Source organism: Apteryx mantelli, chromosome 10 (genome assembly GCF_036417845.1).
Source record: "Apteryx mantelli isolate bAptMan1 chromosome 10, bAptMan1.hap1, whole genome shotgun sequence".
In the NCBI taxonomy this organism is placed as follows: Eukaryota; Metazoa; Chordata; class Aves; order Apterygiformes; family Apterygidae; genus Apteryx; species Apteryx mantelli.
The window spans coordinates 6,763,854-6,779,157 of record NC_089987.1 but is presented as its reverse complement, the minus strand read 5'-3'; the positions used below and the strand labels follow the sequence as shown (position 1 = coordinate 6,779,157).

The 15,304-nt window shown below is 41.5% G+C and overlaps 1 protein-coding gene across 3 annotated transcripts in view; it reads right to left on the bottom strand.

Moving 5' to 3' along the window:
• Positions 1 to 15,304, bottom strand: part of MAF (MAF bZIP transcription factor) — a 239,970-nt gene that overhangs the window by 183,177 nt on the left and 41,489 nt on the right. For all 3 annotated transcript variants that reach the window (XR_010885282.1, XR_010885284.1, XR_010885283.1), the window contains exon 2: positions 6,676 to 6,752. The gene's annotated coding sequence lies outside the window, so the exon portion shown is untranslated. The remainder of the gene's footprint in view (positions 1 to 6,675; positions 6,753 to 15,304) is intronic.

The window sequence follows — 15,304 nt, the reverse complement described above, 5'->3', positions numbered from 1 at the left end:
GGCTCTGCCTTTGCAGGGCAGGGTACCACACCTTGCACCAACCCAGGGATGTGATGGCATCTCAACAAACCAAGCAGTCTCTGTTCCTGGATTAAACATGGCCTCAGCTGTGAATAACAGCCTGCTCAGTGACCCATCTGAGGCAAAAAGAAAACCAGGCAGATTTTCTACCAAATTATTTCTGTACGTCCCATGCTCTTTGTAGGACTGGAGTGCTGCAGCATAGTTACATGGAATTCATTAGCACATCCCTTCTGCTAATCCTCGCTGGGTTTAACACAACATATGCATGGATTTTTCCTGGCCCCCTGGCCAGCTGTGTCAAGTCAGAAGCATGTACTCTGGGACAGGCTGAACCCAGAAGCTCAGCCCTTGAGAGATTAGAGAAATCAGGGCTCTGAAGGTTCACTTGGAGGTCCAGGCGGAGTGAATTTAAATTATGATTCAAAAGAAACATCCTACCTCTTGGCTCTCTTGAGCACCCTTGCCCACCTCCCTTTAAATGCTGGGTCCACCATTGTTATCCCCAAGGAGACAGTTAGCATGCCTGGTATCTCATCCAAACCCTGAAGAGCACTACAGAGCATACTTCAAATTTTAAGACCCCCCCACACACAAAAAGACATCTTTAGGGTTCACTAGACAGGACATCCACCCACCATCTCACAAAATCCTGAAGAATTAAAAGGCGGTTCAGCATAGTTTCTACTGACAACCTCAGCAGCTGAAGGAGAAAAACATTCTCCTTCTTTTGCTGTGTATTAAACTGAGCCCTATGCAGACAGCTTTGGCTCCAGGGCAGCCACCTAATGAGACTCAAGCTTAGCAAAACATCCCTCTAAACACCATAAGATTTGAGATAGATTCAGTGGCTTTTCTGGTCTACCACTAGGCACATACATGAGCCATTCCCTGAAGATAAAGGTGGGTCCCATCTGTCATACATGCAAAACCAGGAGTCAAAACCATCAGAGCAATCGCAAACACGTCAACATCACCTTGTTAAAATGCTGCCATTGCGGCACCGGTCACGTGGTTCAACCACCAGAGCACTGCCAAAACACTTCATGATATGATGTCGGAAGCCACCCATGTACGCCCGTCCTCCCCCAGCATCAGCAACGCTGTGCAAGCGTGCAGCAAAGCCATGCTGCTGCGCAGAGCGTGCGTGGCGGGCTGGCGTCTAGAGCCACGGCTGAGAGCAGGGAGACGTGAGAGAGGGAGAGATGGTGAAGGAGATGGAAATCGAGGGATATCTGCTAGAGCTTTAGGAGTAGAAGGAAGGACATGAGCAATAGGAAGCAGACTTACCTCACCTTTCCGAGCCTGATCAGACTTGCACTGAGCAATGTAATTTATTTCTCCACCTCTTTAGATGTTAAGTACCTAGTTGCATCCAAAACTGAGAGACAGCCAAGAATGGATATAAAACTACAGATTTACAAGTGTGGCTACGTGGAGTTCTTACACTTTCTGTAAAACTTTATTAATATTACTACCTAGATCACCAACTGGTGCTGCAGCAATTCCTACCAGCTGGGAACTTCATTCCCTACACAGAGAAATAGCCCACATGCCCTATGCTGTCAGGTGCTACTACAATGGTGGAGTATTTGTCCACTTTCTGTTTTCTGTATTAAAGCATTTATTATCTGGAATACTGATTTGGCCATGAAATTTTCACTAGAGCTGAGAAAATATGTTGTAATAAATCATTTGTATAATGAATCACACTTCCCAGTTTGCAGATTTTCCCTAAATGTCTCTTTCTTTTTGTGAACATATTCGTTTTTCAAAATGATCAGCTGTGTAATGTTGGGAGTAATTCTTTGCCCCACCTATCTTATGGGATAACTGCAGGAGGAATCCTTTTGATATGAAATACAGGGCACAGGTTATGTGTCTGCTCCACAATAGTATTTTCAGACTTGAGTCCTTAAAGTTAGCCATCTTAGTCTGTATTTAAGCATTTAAAAAAAAATTGCTTGTCAAAAGTGCTATCTATCTGCTGTTTCCATCAGTTTCAGGAAAGACAAAACATTTAAGAGAAAGATTTCTAAGAATAATACTTTAAAATTTCCATGGATTTCAGCATCTCTTCAAATAACAGATGATTATTGTTATTACTACTATTGCGAGGTTTTGGTAATCTCGTAATATTCACGTCAAGTTATTTCCCACTGCCAGAATTTACATCTTCAATTTGGCCTAAAAATCATTAAATTAATCACCATGAGCTCAGCCCACTAGGTTACCATGCGTGTACCCCTTGCAGCCCAGCTTGGCACTCGGTATGTGTGCTGGTAGATAATTCAGGTTTTCAAAGCCGACTCCCTCTTTATCATTATGTGACGTAGGCCTGTAAAGTTCAAGGTAAGGCCATTGTGTCTTGAGTCTATTTTTATTGTACAAAACAGTGGATGGAACTTAATTATTTTTTCCATCTGCCAACCATTTTGACTAATTGAACCCTTTGGAGCCAGGAGTCAAGGTTTCCCAATGTAAACCAGATCCTGGAACTCAGCATTAGCAGAATGTTGAAAAATCATGAAGGAATTTTTGGTTCTGAGGTTTGGTTCTGTTTTCCAGAGTCTGACTGGGATTCAGAAGAAACCCAAACCCCTCTCCTACATATACATTTTTTGGGTTCTTTTTAGTGTCTCAAATTTTCCAGGCACTAAAAGTTCCCATTACCAAAAAAAAAAAAAAAAAAAAAATTAAAAAATTGAAGGATATAACTTAAAGCCACAGAAGTATGGAAATTCCCAGCAAAGGCTCAGACTTCCATTATTTTGGCATAAGCAGAACATGCTTGGGCAGCACTAAAAATGAAGCATAATTTAATACCGGAGGGTTTTTTGATAAGTTCTCTGTACTAAAGGTCAGGCTGTTGACAATTCTGTAGTGTGTTTTAATGTTATTTTCACTGATATTTTTTCTCCTTAAGAGGGTGACTGGGTAGCCAATAAACTCTGTTGCATGTTTGTTTGATGACTCCATGAAAAGTCTCCAACTGCAGTAATATTCCACTTCCAACCTTCGCTCAGAACGTAAAAATCTTAGGAATGGTGAATCCTGCAGCAGTGCAAGATCATAAAGGAATGGAAGGTAAGAGGTATTATTTTTCAGCTGTGACTTGCTATACCGCCTACACCTCTGATCAGGCCTGGGAACTGCGCTTGAGTTCTCCTGCTTGGTAGTGAAGCCTAAATGGGTGGCTTTCGCTTCTCACTGGTTGCCTTCAGTACTGTAAATCTGCCTTGATTTAGTTCCTTTTAGGACCTACTATCATTAAGGTGGTGTCTCTGTGCTGGTGTCTACTGCCTCATTCATCTCAGCTTCTTCTGCTATTACTGTGTCTTTCCCCAGCAGTTCCTCAACTTGCCACTAGCATTAATGATATGCCACTAGAGAGACTTCATCCTTTATTTTTCATGTATTTGGTGTCTGGCCATGAAGAAGCAGCAGATTCAACAACTTCTACCACCACATTCTTTCACTTCAACACAAAACTCATTTTACAGTATAGCTGTGATAGCTTGGAAATGCCACACACAAATCAGGGGATCTGTCTGAACTTCAACACTGCAGGCAAACGAAAATTTCTAATAGATCTAGGTCTTAGTTCCGCTAATTTCAATGGTTCATTTCGCTGTTCTGGCAGTCAGGATCCATTAATGCAACAGAAGGAAAAGCATGTATAATGCATGTACAGCAACAGCACTCTAATCTGAAATTTCTTTCTTCTTTGAGGTTCTTATTTTTTTTAAAATACATATATAATGAGTTACTGACAATCTTTAACAATGTCTTATACTAGACACTGTAATACCCCAAATAAATACTTCATTTCTGCTTTCCTGCAACTTCACTAGGATTACATCATGTCAGATTACTGTAAGTCTGCTTTAACCCAGTTTGAAAACACTAGTTATTCAAAGATCTTTATAATTCTTAATTTCATTCTTTGAAATACCTTTTCTTTTGCTTCCTTTATACATTTTTTCCAGCCTGTGAAGGCCAGAAAGTTGCTGAAGTCAGAGCAAGCCTGCAAGGGAGGAAGCTGGGAAGGCAAGAAGGCTGTTCAGCCAACAGCAGTTTCCTCCTTTCCTCCTCTCACCGGCCAGCAGCGGCTCATTCCCTCGGAGCAGGCAGACAGCTAATTCGCCACATGCAACCTTTGGACTGTTTGATGTGGTAACAAACATAGTGGTAGTTTCTGTGCTGTGTATTCGTATCTATGGAGAATCACATGGGCACCATGAATTCAATTCACCCAGGCTCCTTACCACCCAGGAGAAGGCATATGCTTTCGATCTACTCACCTGCTTCCAGATCACAGCCACCGAGTGAGAAGTGAAAAGTACCCTACCCTTAACTACCAAGTGTAGTCATTAACATGCGCTCCCTACCATGAATTAAATTAGTTTAGATTCTACTGACTATGCAAATAAACTCATGAAGCATAGCTCTACAGGGCTGCAAACTAACCCATTTGAAAAGCCCTTTGCTGCTTTTGTTTATCATTTCAGATGATAAACAGCTACCTCCCTAAATTACCCAGGAAAAGAAATCTTAAACATTCAGCAAATAATAAAAATTGTTTTAATGATATATAAAAACTCACAAAGCTCAGCATGTTCTGCTGAGAACTATTAATAAAGGAGGATGGTGATGCCTATGAATTTACCTTCCCTTTTGTTAACAGGCTTTTTCATCTGTAATCCATATACTTGAACAGAACATAGGTCCCTTATTAAAAAATAAAAAAAAAAAGCTGAAATTTTGGTTCTTATTGTCTTTCAAATTTTGCCTAATCCTGTGCTAAAGTCTTCCAAAAAACTGAAGGAATTGAGCTCCTAATCCCACTATGTTCCTGTGAAAATCTAGACCATAATGATGACATTAATTATTGTTGCCTTTGACTTTCCTTCCTTGGTAAATATCAGCTTAAAACCTAGCCGTTAAAATAGCCTTCCTGTGGTAGGAAGCACCTTATCTTGTACTTTCGTGTCCCTGTAACATCTGCATGCGGTGTGCTGAACTTTGCTGTTGCCCTCAATTAAAAGCAAAACAAAAAACCTTGATAATACTTTGCTGGAAAAGGACCTAAACAATATCCTGCTTATTGCAGAAAACTAACACATCATGTTCCTTTAGCACAGCAGATAGGATGCAAAATCTGTGAGGCACAATAAAGTGTACAAAGTGCCCTTCCCGTACCTCTGCCTTCTGATCCCCAGCCCCACGGCCCAGGCCCTTTCCAACGCTCAGAGCACTTGTTTCCTGCTCGGTCGTCCAAATGGGAGATACTGCTATCTCCTTCAATTTCCAAAAATTTTTGGCAATCCTGCAAAGTCTATTTTGAAACATGCATTTGGAAATACTCTCTGATCCTTTTTCACTCTTAAAATGTATTTTAATGACTCAATTACAAAGATCTGAAGTGTCTTTTATATAAGAGTTTTTAAACTGAAGATTTACTCGTGTCTGTCTATGAGTTTTTTTAGATCATCTGGGAATTTTCTCCTCTTGCTAACTGTTTCAAGTTCTCTCGACCTGCCCAAATCCTACTGAAGTCAGCTGACAGAGTTAACCGAATAAACAGGTCTATATAACCCCGTCCCAGCACCCAAACCCTATTCAAAGAACGAGATTTCTGAGAGCTAGTATCAAATTATAGCTAGTCTAAAAATACATACATGAGAGAAGAAGTCTGTCCTTTCAACCTAAGAAAACAGTGATTTCTTTGGGCCCGAATACAGCCACAATTACATCATTTGTGTATGCAGAGCCCATTTTGCCCGAATGAGCAGGGCACGTACGGACTGCACTCCCTCGCTTTCTTGCTAATCCCTCCCATAGCAATACAAAGAGATGTGAAGTCAGTCAGACTCCTGGTTCCTGGCAATGGGACACCATAAGCAAATGTGAGACAATATAAAACAAAGGTTTGACTGATATTGGGACAAACAAGCGACAAAATACAACGTATGTTAAAGTTTCTAGAGAAGGAAGTTAAAAAGCAGGCAGAAACCTGTTTCACTTGTATTCCTACATTTAAATGCAGTCAGTTGGCTGTTAACAGTGGTATAATTTGCAGGCAAAAATGCAATAGAAAGAGCCGATGAACACAAGCAGGGTGGATACTGAAAATTTAAGAACCACAGAGCAAGTTATAGGATCCCCACAGGCCTCTAGATACACAGCAGTGGGTGTTTTCCCAGAGCAGCGCCTGCAGAGAAGAGGCTAAGGAGTTAGATGGTGCGATGAACATTTTTCATCTGAAAGTGGGTGTTGGCTCCTGTCAGAAGCTGTCTCTGTCTCTCCCCAAGAAAACTATTGCCAATGCTTCTATGCAACTTGGCATGATCAGCCGTCTCTTTTCCAGAAAAAGCTGCTACCCTGTCTCCACCCTTTTATGGGGTAGTGGAGACTTCGCAACTGCATGTTGACCTCAGCGACAGACTTGGGGTGAAGAGCTCTGTTTGGTATCTAGATAGGGACAATCCAAAGGCCTCATCTCAAGGCACTGCAAACACAGGGCATTAAACGCAATACATGCATTCCTTTAAAAAAAACAAACAAACAGAAAGCATCTGAGATCTTTTGATTTCCAATCTTGGAAAATAAAGAATGGGTTATTTTAACATGATTTATAAAAAAAGGAAATACCTTAAAACTTGAGGGGTCAGTCACTGCTTGAAATCATCACCTCAGATGTCCAGCCTTCCTCAGAGAAATATCAGACCCTAGTGAAGGACAACAAGGAGCCCCATTCAGAAAGGTTTGTCATGGACAGAGTCATTTCTGTCTGAATTTCAGACTTCTTGATATTGACCTTGGAAAAATCCTGGCAAGTGTTTTTACAATTACTATATTCAGTAGACTCTTCAAAAGGATTTTTTCAAATTCCTCAGCTCTTTGCGAATAGATGACATTTAGCTGCATATCACTAAACTTCATAATCCTCTTAAAAACATGTGGTCTTGATTTGGCAACATTATTTTCCATATGATGCTACTCTGTAATTCTGTATCAGATAATTGCATAATTTATTTGCCTTGAATATTGAACCGAGACCTGAATGCTGCTCTCCTAGCCCAATTACTCCAGACTTATGAAAAGTTAGTCAGAATACAATGCTTGAAAACCAAAATCAAGGAGAATAATAAACAATGGGCACTTCTATACATATTTTTAAAAGAACATACTAAGATCAGTGCAGAGCTCCAATTTTATATGCTCATAAAACACTGTCTTGTTACTATAAACAAAATAGGAATATGATAAGCAGCCAAAATATTTTTTAAAATGATAGCCAGGTCCCTTTTGTTCCCCGCAGGTGGAAGTGAAGCCGATGGGAGTCCTGCTCCCAGTTTACGCGACTGGGCACCACACCTGGGACCTGACAAGCATTTGCTGCCATGGCTGTTTTATCCCTATCACTCAAATGACATTAGGACCTTTCGGAATTAACTTCAGAAAGTGTTTCATCCAAGTACTGAGTGGTACCATCGCTACTTAATTGTATCTTTCATTTTACACCCACAATTAATATTACTCATAAATGAAAACCTTTGGTTGCCTGTCTGCAGTCAGGTGGCTTCATTAACATCATTTGTCCACCTGATTGACAGGTGATGCAACTATTTTGGAGAGCAAAAGAGCATCTGCACAATTGGAGGCCACCTTAGCTGTCCTGGATACTTATTCAATTAGGTTTTTTAACTCTGTGTGATGCAGAAGTCATATCCCACCATGCTTCAACTCTGAAGAATTCTTTTATAATGTTTAAATGTCCAGGTTTTGGACCATCTAAATAAATGAGAAGTTACTAGTTTTATGCCCTGCTAGAAAGCAATATTCAAAATCAGTTTTGTGAAAGAAAACAGAAACCAGAAGATGAGCTCACTGACTCACAGGTTAAATGCACACATGCATCAATATCAGAGTGAGTGCAGAGACAAAAAAAATCTCTACATGTCAGTGTTATCCATGTCGAGACTTCTTTTTAAAACATCTGAGAGGACTGCTTCTCTCAGGTGAAATAAAGTAGATGCCTCCAGATATTCTGCAGGCACTCCCACCTCCACCTGGAAAAAACACATCTTGGCTCTGTCCTCCGGAAGTATATAGAGGTTCAAGACATGGAAAAACAACCCAACATAAGTATGTGTTTGCCTTGGAAATCAACTGGACCTAAACACATGCTTTAAATTAAAGATGAGCCTCTGCAATTTCCTGAATGAGGAGGGATTTAGGCATGCGTTTACACCCTTTCTGAATGGAGACAAGAGGAAATTTAGAGGGGCTTGGTACCACTTATATTCCACTTGCATAAATTGGAATTAGGCAGCATGATGTTATTGGAAATCCTTTCAAGAGTGAACACACTCCTGGACAGACTTTCATGATCATTTGTGCAAGGAATACTCAGTCCATGTAAACAGGAAACCAGATTTGCTTTGTCATGAAAGAAAATTCTCCCATGCCAAAGGGTGATTCATTTCATGACAAAACAAAATTTGTTTTAGGTAAAAGCTGAAATAGCTTAGTGGTCATGAATTGTCACCTTAAATTGCTTTGAATTGACTTTAAAATCTGGAAACCTCCTTCCAGTAGACTGTCATCCTCAGGAGGCAGACTATTAAATAAAACTCAAATGGTGAATATGACAGAATGAGCGCTCTCCAAGTGTCCCGGTCAAAGTATAGTGCCACTACTAGAAACATCACCATATGGAACCAGGTTTAATTACTAAGAAGTTACCAATAAAAAAGAAAAACAAAACTACCCATTAAGTAGTAAGGAGTAGGCCTATAAGAAGGTGAGCTGAAATTCAGTTCCTCCCAGGGTGAAAATTGAGTGAAAATGACTCAGACTCCAAACAAAGACAAAATCAAACCCTTGGCTGATACAAACTTACTGCAGTCTATCAGGACTTGCAGAAGCTAAGGACCTGACCCCTTTTGTTTAGGATAGTATTTGTAGGAAGAAATAACACTTGTTTTACACTACAAGACAATATAGTACACTGTAAATTGCTAATAGTAAGCCAGTAACTATATTCTTCCCACAGAATAGCATCATGGGGGAGTTGAAGGAAAGGAAAGGAACTAAGTATAGTATAATAGTAAAATGTAGTATAATTTCTGCCTTTACTCTGGAGAGGTTTATTCACTACTGCTTAGATAGCTACAAATTCATTTGGTGCAGGTTTCAGTCGCTATAAGGATGAACACAGGGAAACAGGGTACCTGGCACTGCCGTGGAAAGCACCGGGGTCAGAACCCACCCCCAGTCCCCGTGTCCCCTCTTTAACTCATCACGCACAATGTGGTACCAATGCATCCCTGAATTACAGCTATCACATTTAGTGAATTGTTAGTCTGCTAAGTCTTCTACCGCTGAAAGTTTTGCACAACATAATTTGTGCAAAATCCTCTGTGCAGCATAAGGTTCCAGTCCTGGGGGTACGGTGCCAGCAAAAGCGGAGGCAGCTTTTCCCTCCCAGCCCCAGAGCTGCCGTGGGGCCAGCTCGCTGCACCGGCACACGGACCCTGCCGCTGGCACGGGACCACTCAGCTCCGCTCAGCACAGCCAACGCTGTTCAAGCACAGCTCGGAAAGCTACCTTTGAGCTCTGCAGATTTACACCAGCGAAGGATCTGGCCTTCAGGAAGTCTGCACGTTAGCCTAGCTGGTTGTCTCAGCTGACCTTCATAGCACCAGCTTTCTCTTTGTCTTCTAAACAACGAGGATGCCAGTAACACTAAAGGAGCATCGTGATTCCTGCTCGGTCCACAAGGCTTACCTTTCCTTATTTATACTGCATACCTACCCAAGAAATTCAAAGAGTAAAAGTTTGCAGCAGATTCTGGGGCTTCTAAAATACCATTCATGATCATAAAAACCAAGAGCATCCTCGTTTTTAAATAACACTGGTGTCTTCTTCAAAATTATGATCGGTTACATTTGGATTTTCTAAGTTTGCTGCAAATGGAAGTGAATCGGACAACATGCACCATCATAATTGCTTTCTGCGTGAAGAGGTCTTTTTCAGGCTGGGCTGGCTGCTGCTGTTTTAATCAGAAGGTTGTCTATTTGTATGTTAATAGTTTCATCCTGGTTTATTAGGCTTGTTGATGGAAAAGCGAAAATCAGATGCTTTACTATTTTCAAGCTTCACTATTAATCTACAATTTTTTTTTGTGCCAATGCTGAACCATTTCAGCATCCTCTGCCTTAAATCCTCTTAATGAAAGCATGAAGAATGACAAAATACTTCCTTTCATAAAGCAGAAGGCTGTGCCAATTCACTTTCAACATGCTCATTCAGTGGAACTGAGGTAAATATGTTGCTCCACAGGTGCTTTTCCTTGCAATAACATACTCCCTAGTAATCCATTAAATTCATCTCATGCTCTGTTTAGTGCCTACTCTGTGAACTGCCTAGCTGGTTAAGGTCATTGCGATAATAGGAACAGGTTAAGCAGCATGGGTATGTTGAACTCTGACATCCATCCACCGCGGCCACAATACAGATAAGAAATGATGGGCAGCATTAGATGTGTAATATCTACTTAGACTGACACGATCTTTTCTCCTCTGCAGCTCCTTAAAAGCAGAGACCTTCAGGATTAGGCAGATGCCATCAGACCTGCATCTTGGGACTCCTTAAAATAATTTAGTGCATTTAGAAACAGCAGTTTGGCAAATGGAAGCTTGTCTATTTTCTTGCATTTACTGAACGAGCACAAATGATCGAGCGTGAAGAGGCTGACGGCCCCGGGGGCCGAGGTTGGGTCCGCTGCCGTGGTACCTCTGCTAGTAAACCCAGAAATATCCCAGGTATTTCTCACGCCATTCGTGGCCGGCAAGGGCCCGGAGAGGCACTTGAAAGCCACCGCGGCTTCGGTCCTAGCACAGTACCTTCCCACAACGGAGTCTGGAAACAGACTCCGTATAACTCCTAGATGATAACCTCTTTCATTACGGAGTCCCTGTTAAATGCAGACAAATAATTGCCAGTTAGCAAGTCCCTATTAAATTCAGCCCAAATTCAGCCCCAGCAATCCTTTCCAAAAGCCTGACGGATTTTATTTTATTATTTCCTTTGCAGGGTGTTGGGAAGTGTAATCACTGGTAACTAATCAAACTTCTTTCAAATACTCACAAATATATAAAGGGAATGAAATGATTAATTATTGGGCTAAGCCATTTCAAATGAGACCTCATCTAAATGAGCAGATTTATTTCCAGAGCAAGCTGGGTGTAAATTTAGCTGGTTTTTGAAGCTCTGAATCTAAAGCATGCCTGGATCTGAGGATGGGAAGGGTTATGAGTGGCTGTATAACCTCTCCCAGACATCCAGCAAAGCACAGCCATAAAAAACAGACTGCAGTTTTACAAAATAATTTTCTAGACAAAGTGTTAGCCAGGGTTAATAAGTGCTACCATTAGGTATTGTTTAATTATAGGCAGGATTAGGTTGGGACATTAAACGGAGAGGATTTAGTCTGTTCAACATTTTTAAAATTTCAGTATTTAAATGAGCATTTATTTTATTTTTTTCATATAAATGTTTAATTTGAGAAGAGGAATTAAAAAATAATGTTTTGTCAAGTCTGCCTCTCTGTCTTTATTTTGTTTCTTGTGGGCTGTAATCGGTCCCTTGCCTCTCTGCTTTGTCCTTTGATTTCTTCTAACATTTCTACGTACTTTAGTTCACAGTAGAGCTTTAAGGAGTAAAGAAAACTGAACCATATTTGGTTTCACTCTTGCACTCCTCAAAAATCCCTGGAATTTGCAAAAATCTTGCCACAGAAACTTTAATTCAGCACCATTACCCCAATTTATTGCAGCAGTGATAATCATTAGATAATCTCTTGCAGTCTCTTTTCTCAGTAATGTCACAAACTCATCTCATCCCTACACACTTATGTAAAAAGGGATATGGTATAAATAAAATCATCTTGTCCATCCAAACCTAAGCCAATAAAACTAAAATTTCTGTCTCCATAGAGATGCAGCATTTCTCATATTCAGAAATACATAATTAGAAATGAGTTAACAGTTAATGTACATGCTGAATATTCTTCTGTTATCAGGCACAAAATTAATTTCTGAGATTCAGTTTTACACCAAATGACGTACACGCCTCTTCTCATACTGAATAAATTTAACAAAAGAAGTATCAATAGGTCCCAACTAAGCCCCAGTTAAAGAATTAACGCAGAACTTAAATGGTAAAGCCGCACTGTGCAAAGTGGCTCGCACACGTTGTACACGTGTGGGTCACGCAGTCGCACTTTCCTGTAGTGAAACTGCCAGCACCAGAACCATTGCAGAGATTTGCTTTTCGATTCAAACTAATATTTATGGCAAGCACCTCCCTGACCTGTGAACACCTGATCACAACCGATCGGCGCTGTCCCTGCAGCGGAAGCGCTCAGCAGAGGGAGCGCGGAGGTGTGCTGACGCACGTTCGGGGCTGCAGACACCCGCCTAACCGAGTTCTGCTCCTTGCAGCATTTGCACTGTGTGGTCTTAGTTTTTGTGCACGCATTTAACTAGCCGCCCAACATTTTAAATTTTTCCCCAAGGTACTTGACAAAACACGGTTCTAATGTTATTTAACAATTTTAATGACAGCGGCTGAAAGATACATTAAAAAAAACATTCTAAGCCAAACATTTTTTGACAAACGACATGGTTCTCAAATTTGCTGTTCCATGTCTCTCTATTTCTGTAAAAACTCTCATTCAGGCTGTAGGTCACAAAAGAAGAATGAAGCCTTGGAAGGAGATACAATGACTACTTAATATTGTGTGGGATTATATGCAGTGGCCTGTGGCAATTCCTTATGTCTCTCTGGGTAGTGATGCTTTTCCAGCATCATTTTTTTTTTGTCATCACACAATTCCATTGTGAAATATTCTTTTCATGAAGGAGGAAGAAAGAGCTGGTTACACCCTGCAGTGTTTTGGGGAAGACTAAGAAGCGTGGTTTGCAGGGAGTATGTGTGAAATATGACATTTCATTATGTGTAATTATTTTTTAACCAGTAATGTCCATGTTGAAATGAGTTTCTTATTTTTGGAATGCACGGGGAGTGGTTGGGGAGGGGAGTCATGTTTTTCCCTGTTAATAAACTCAAGTCATTCTTATGCTAAAGTAATTTCTCAACAAAACAAATTTCTCTCCATCTGGGTAATGGCACACCCAAATATGATTACATTAGAAGGGATTTTAAATTAAATTTCAAGGTAGGAGCATTATTAACCCAACGCATTTGTCTTTATTATCACTGGATCTGAAACAATAAAAGGCTAGAACTCACTTTTAAATGGCAGTACAGTCCTTTCTTCTTACGGCAACACGGGTTTGATCTGAAACACTCTGCAATCGATGTGTTTTGGGTCAGGGCCCAAATGTAAATACAAACTGTCTGAAAAGGTGGAGCAGGAACTGCTATATCCATCCCACAAAGACAGTGGAGTTACATAAGAGATTAATTTGTTTTGGATTCCTTCTGAACTTAAATGAGAAACATCAGATGCTGATTTGAGAGGTTTTTAAGGCACACTGCTAACAGCACCGGGAAGAGCTGGGACATACAGAACTGCTACAATCAGAAATACACATTTTCCAGAGTCACAGCAAATCAAGTCATCACCTTGGAAAATCAGAAGTCCATACTTTTAAAGAACTGCAGGAATAGCAGGGAGCTGCCAAATGTTGCCTACCCCCTTATTTCAAAAAGAGGTGTCTGCGTGCACGTGCAAAGCAACCGGATGCCCAAATGGTTTGTGCTCCTCTGCCTTCTCGTGTTCGCAGACATTCATATTGTATTTTGGATGCAAAACCAATTTTGCTTAAACCCATACCTAATGAAATACAATAAATAAATACGGAATGCAAGAATCCCTCTTGAGTACTGTTTTTCAATCAATCACATACGAGACTTTCAACTATCCCTGCTTATAAAATGAATGTGATCAGAATTTGTCATCACAGCATTATTTGTCCACTTTTTCTTGGGGAACCTGACAGCTACCAGCTGATTATATTTGATCCAGCAACACAACGTGGATTTTACCAACTTTTCAGCACAACAGCGAAAAAATCGCACTCTGTAGCACCCTGAGTAATGTTATTACAAAACGCTGCTGTGTGAAACAGCCTGGTTTTCTACAAAGCAGCAACTTCACGAAATGTGCCGATTTCTCAGTTTTCTGCCCTTCAAGGACTAACAGGTCTGAAGCTGCTTAGCCCTGTTCAGTTAGTCCCAGCCGCGGAGGCAGGACCGGCTGCGGAGCCGCCTGCCGCTCCTCCCCAGCAGCCTCCCGGCTTTTTGCCTTTTGGAAATCTGACGCTTGCCAAGTGCAGCAGGTGGAGGCAACCAGCCGCCCCGGGCATCCTGGCACCAAAAGGGCCCAACACCCTCCGACGAAGCCGGTCCCAGGTGCCGGGGAGGGCTGCCCCGGCTCACGCCTCCCTAAGAGCCAACCTCAGGGCACAAGCGACGCCCAGGAAGGTGGTAGGGGTTGGCTAGGAGACCACAGCGGTGTCTCCTACGCTGCTCTTAACGCGGGTTTTTCCTTTGCCACCGTGACTAGGGGATGGGACTATCCAACGCAGCATTTCGGGGATTAGCTTAGATTGCGTTCAAAACATTTTACCCTAGTGCAACTGCGTGCACGTAAACACACACTTGCGACAGTGGGTGTCCACACAAATGTACAGCTTTTTAGGTAATGACTATGTTCCACTTAACAGTACACTCTCTGTGAAAGCCTTGCTGCAGCACAGAAGTGGGTATTGCATTTCAGAGAGGGTATCCATTGCCACGCAGAAACAACTTAATCTTCACAGCATATTCCCTCAGTAACTGCCTGCGCATGAGATTTCCAAATGCTGAGACGTAATTCTCCCACTGGAGAGTACAGGCTGATTATGACAAACTCTGTCAATTTTATTAGCCACACAGATGTTATAGATATATGTGAAATTCAACCATAATTCTTCCCGTGATGTGCACAGTGGAACTGCTGCAAACGGCGCCTTTCCCCTACACAACCCCGGAGCTTACAGGCTTCCTGCCACTCAGCCGCCATGTGGCCTGCAAGCTAAGACGATCCTAAAAGGAGAAGTATTAACGGGATTAAAAATGACACTATTGAGCCAGTGGGTAACTGCAACCACACAGTCCTGACTGCTGCTGAAAGCCAAAGCAAAGCGCAGGAAGGAGATTGCTGCCTTGCGACCGTGCTGGGTGCAGGACTTCTCCCACCAGGTGT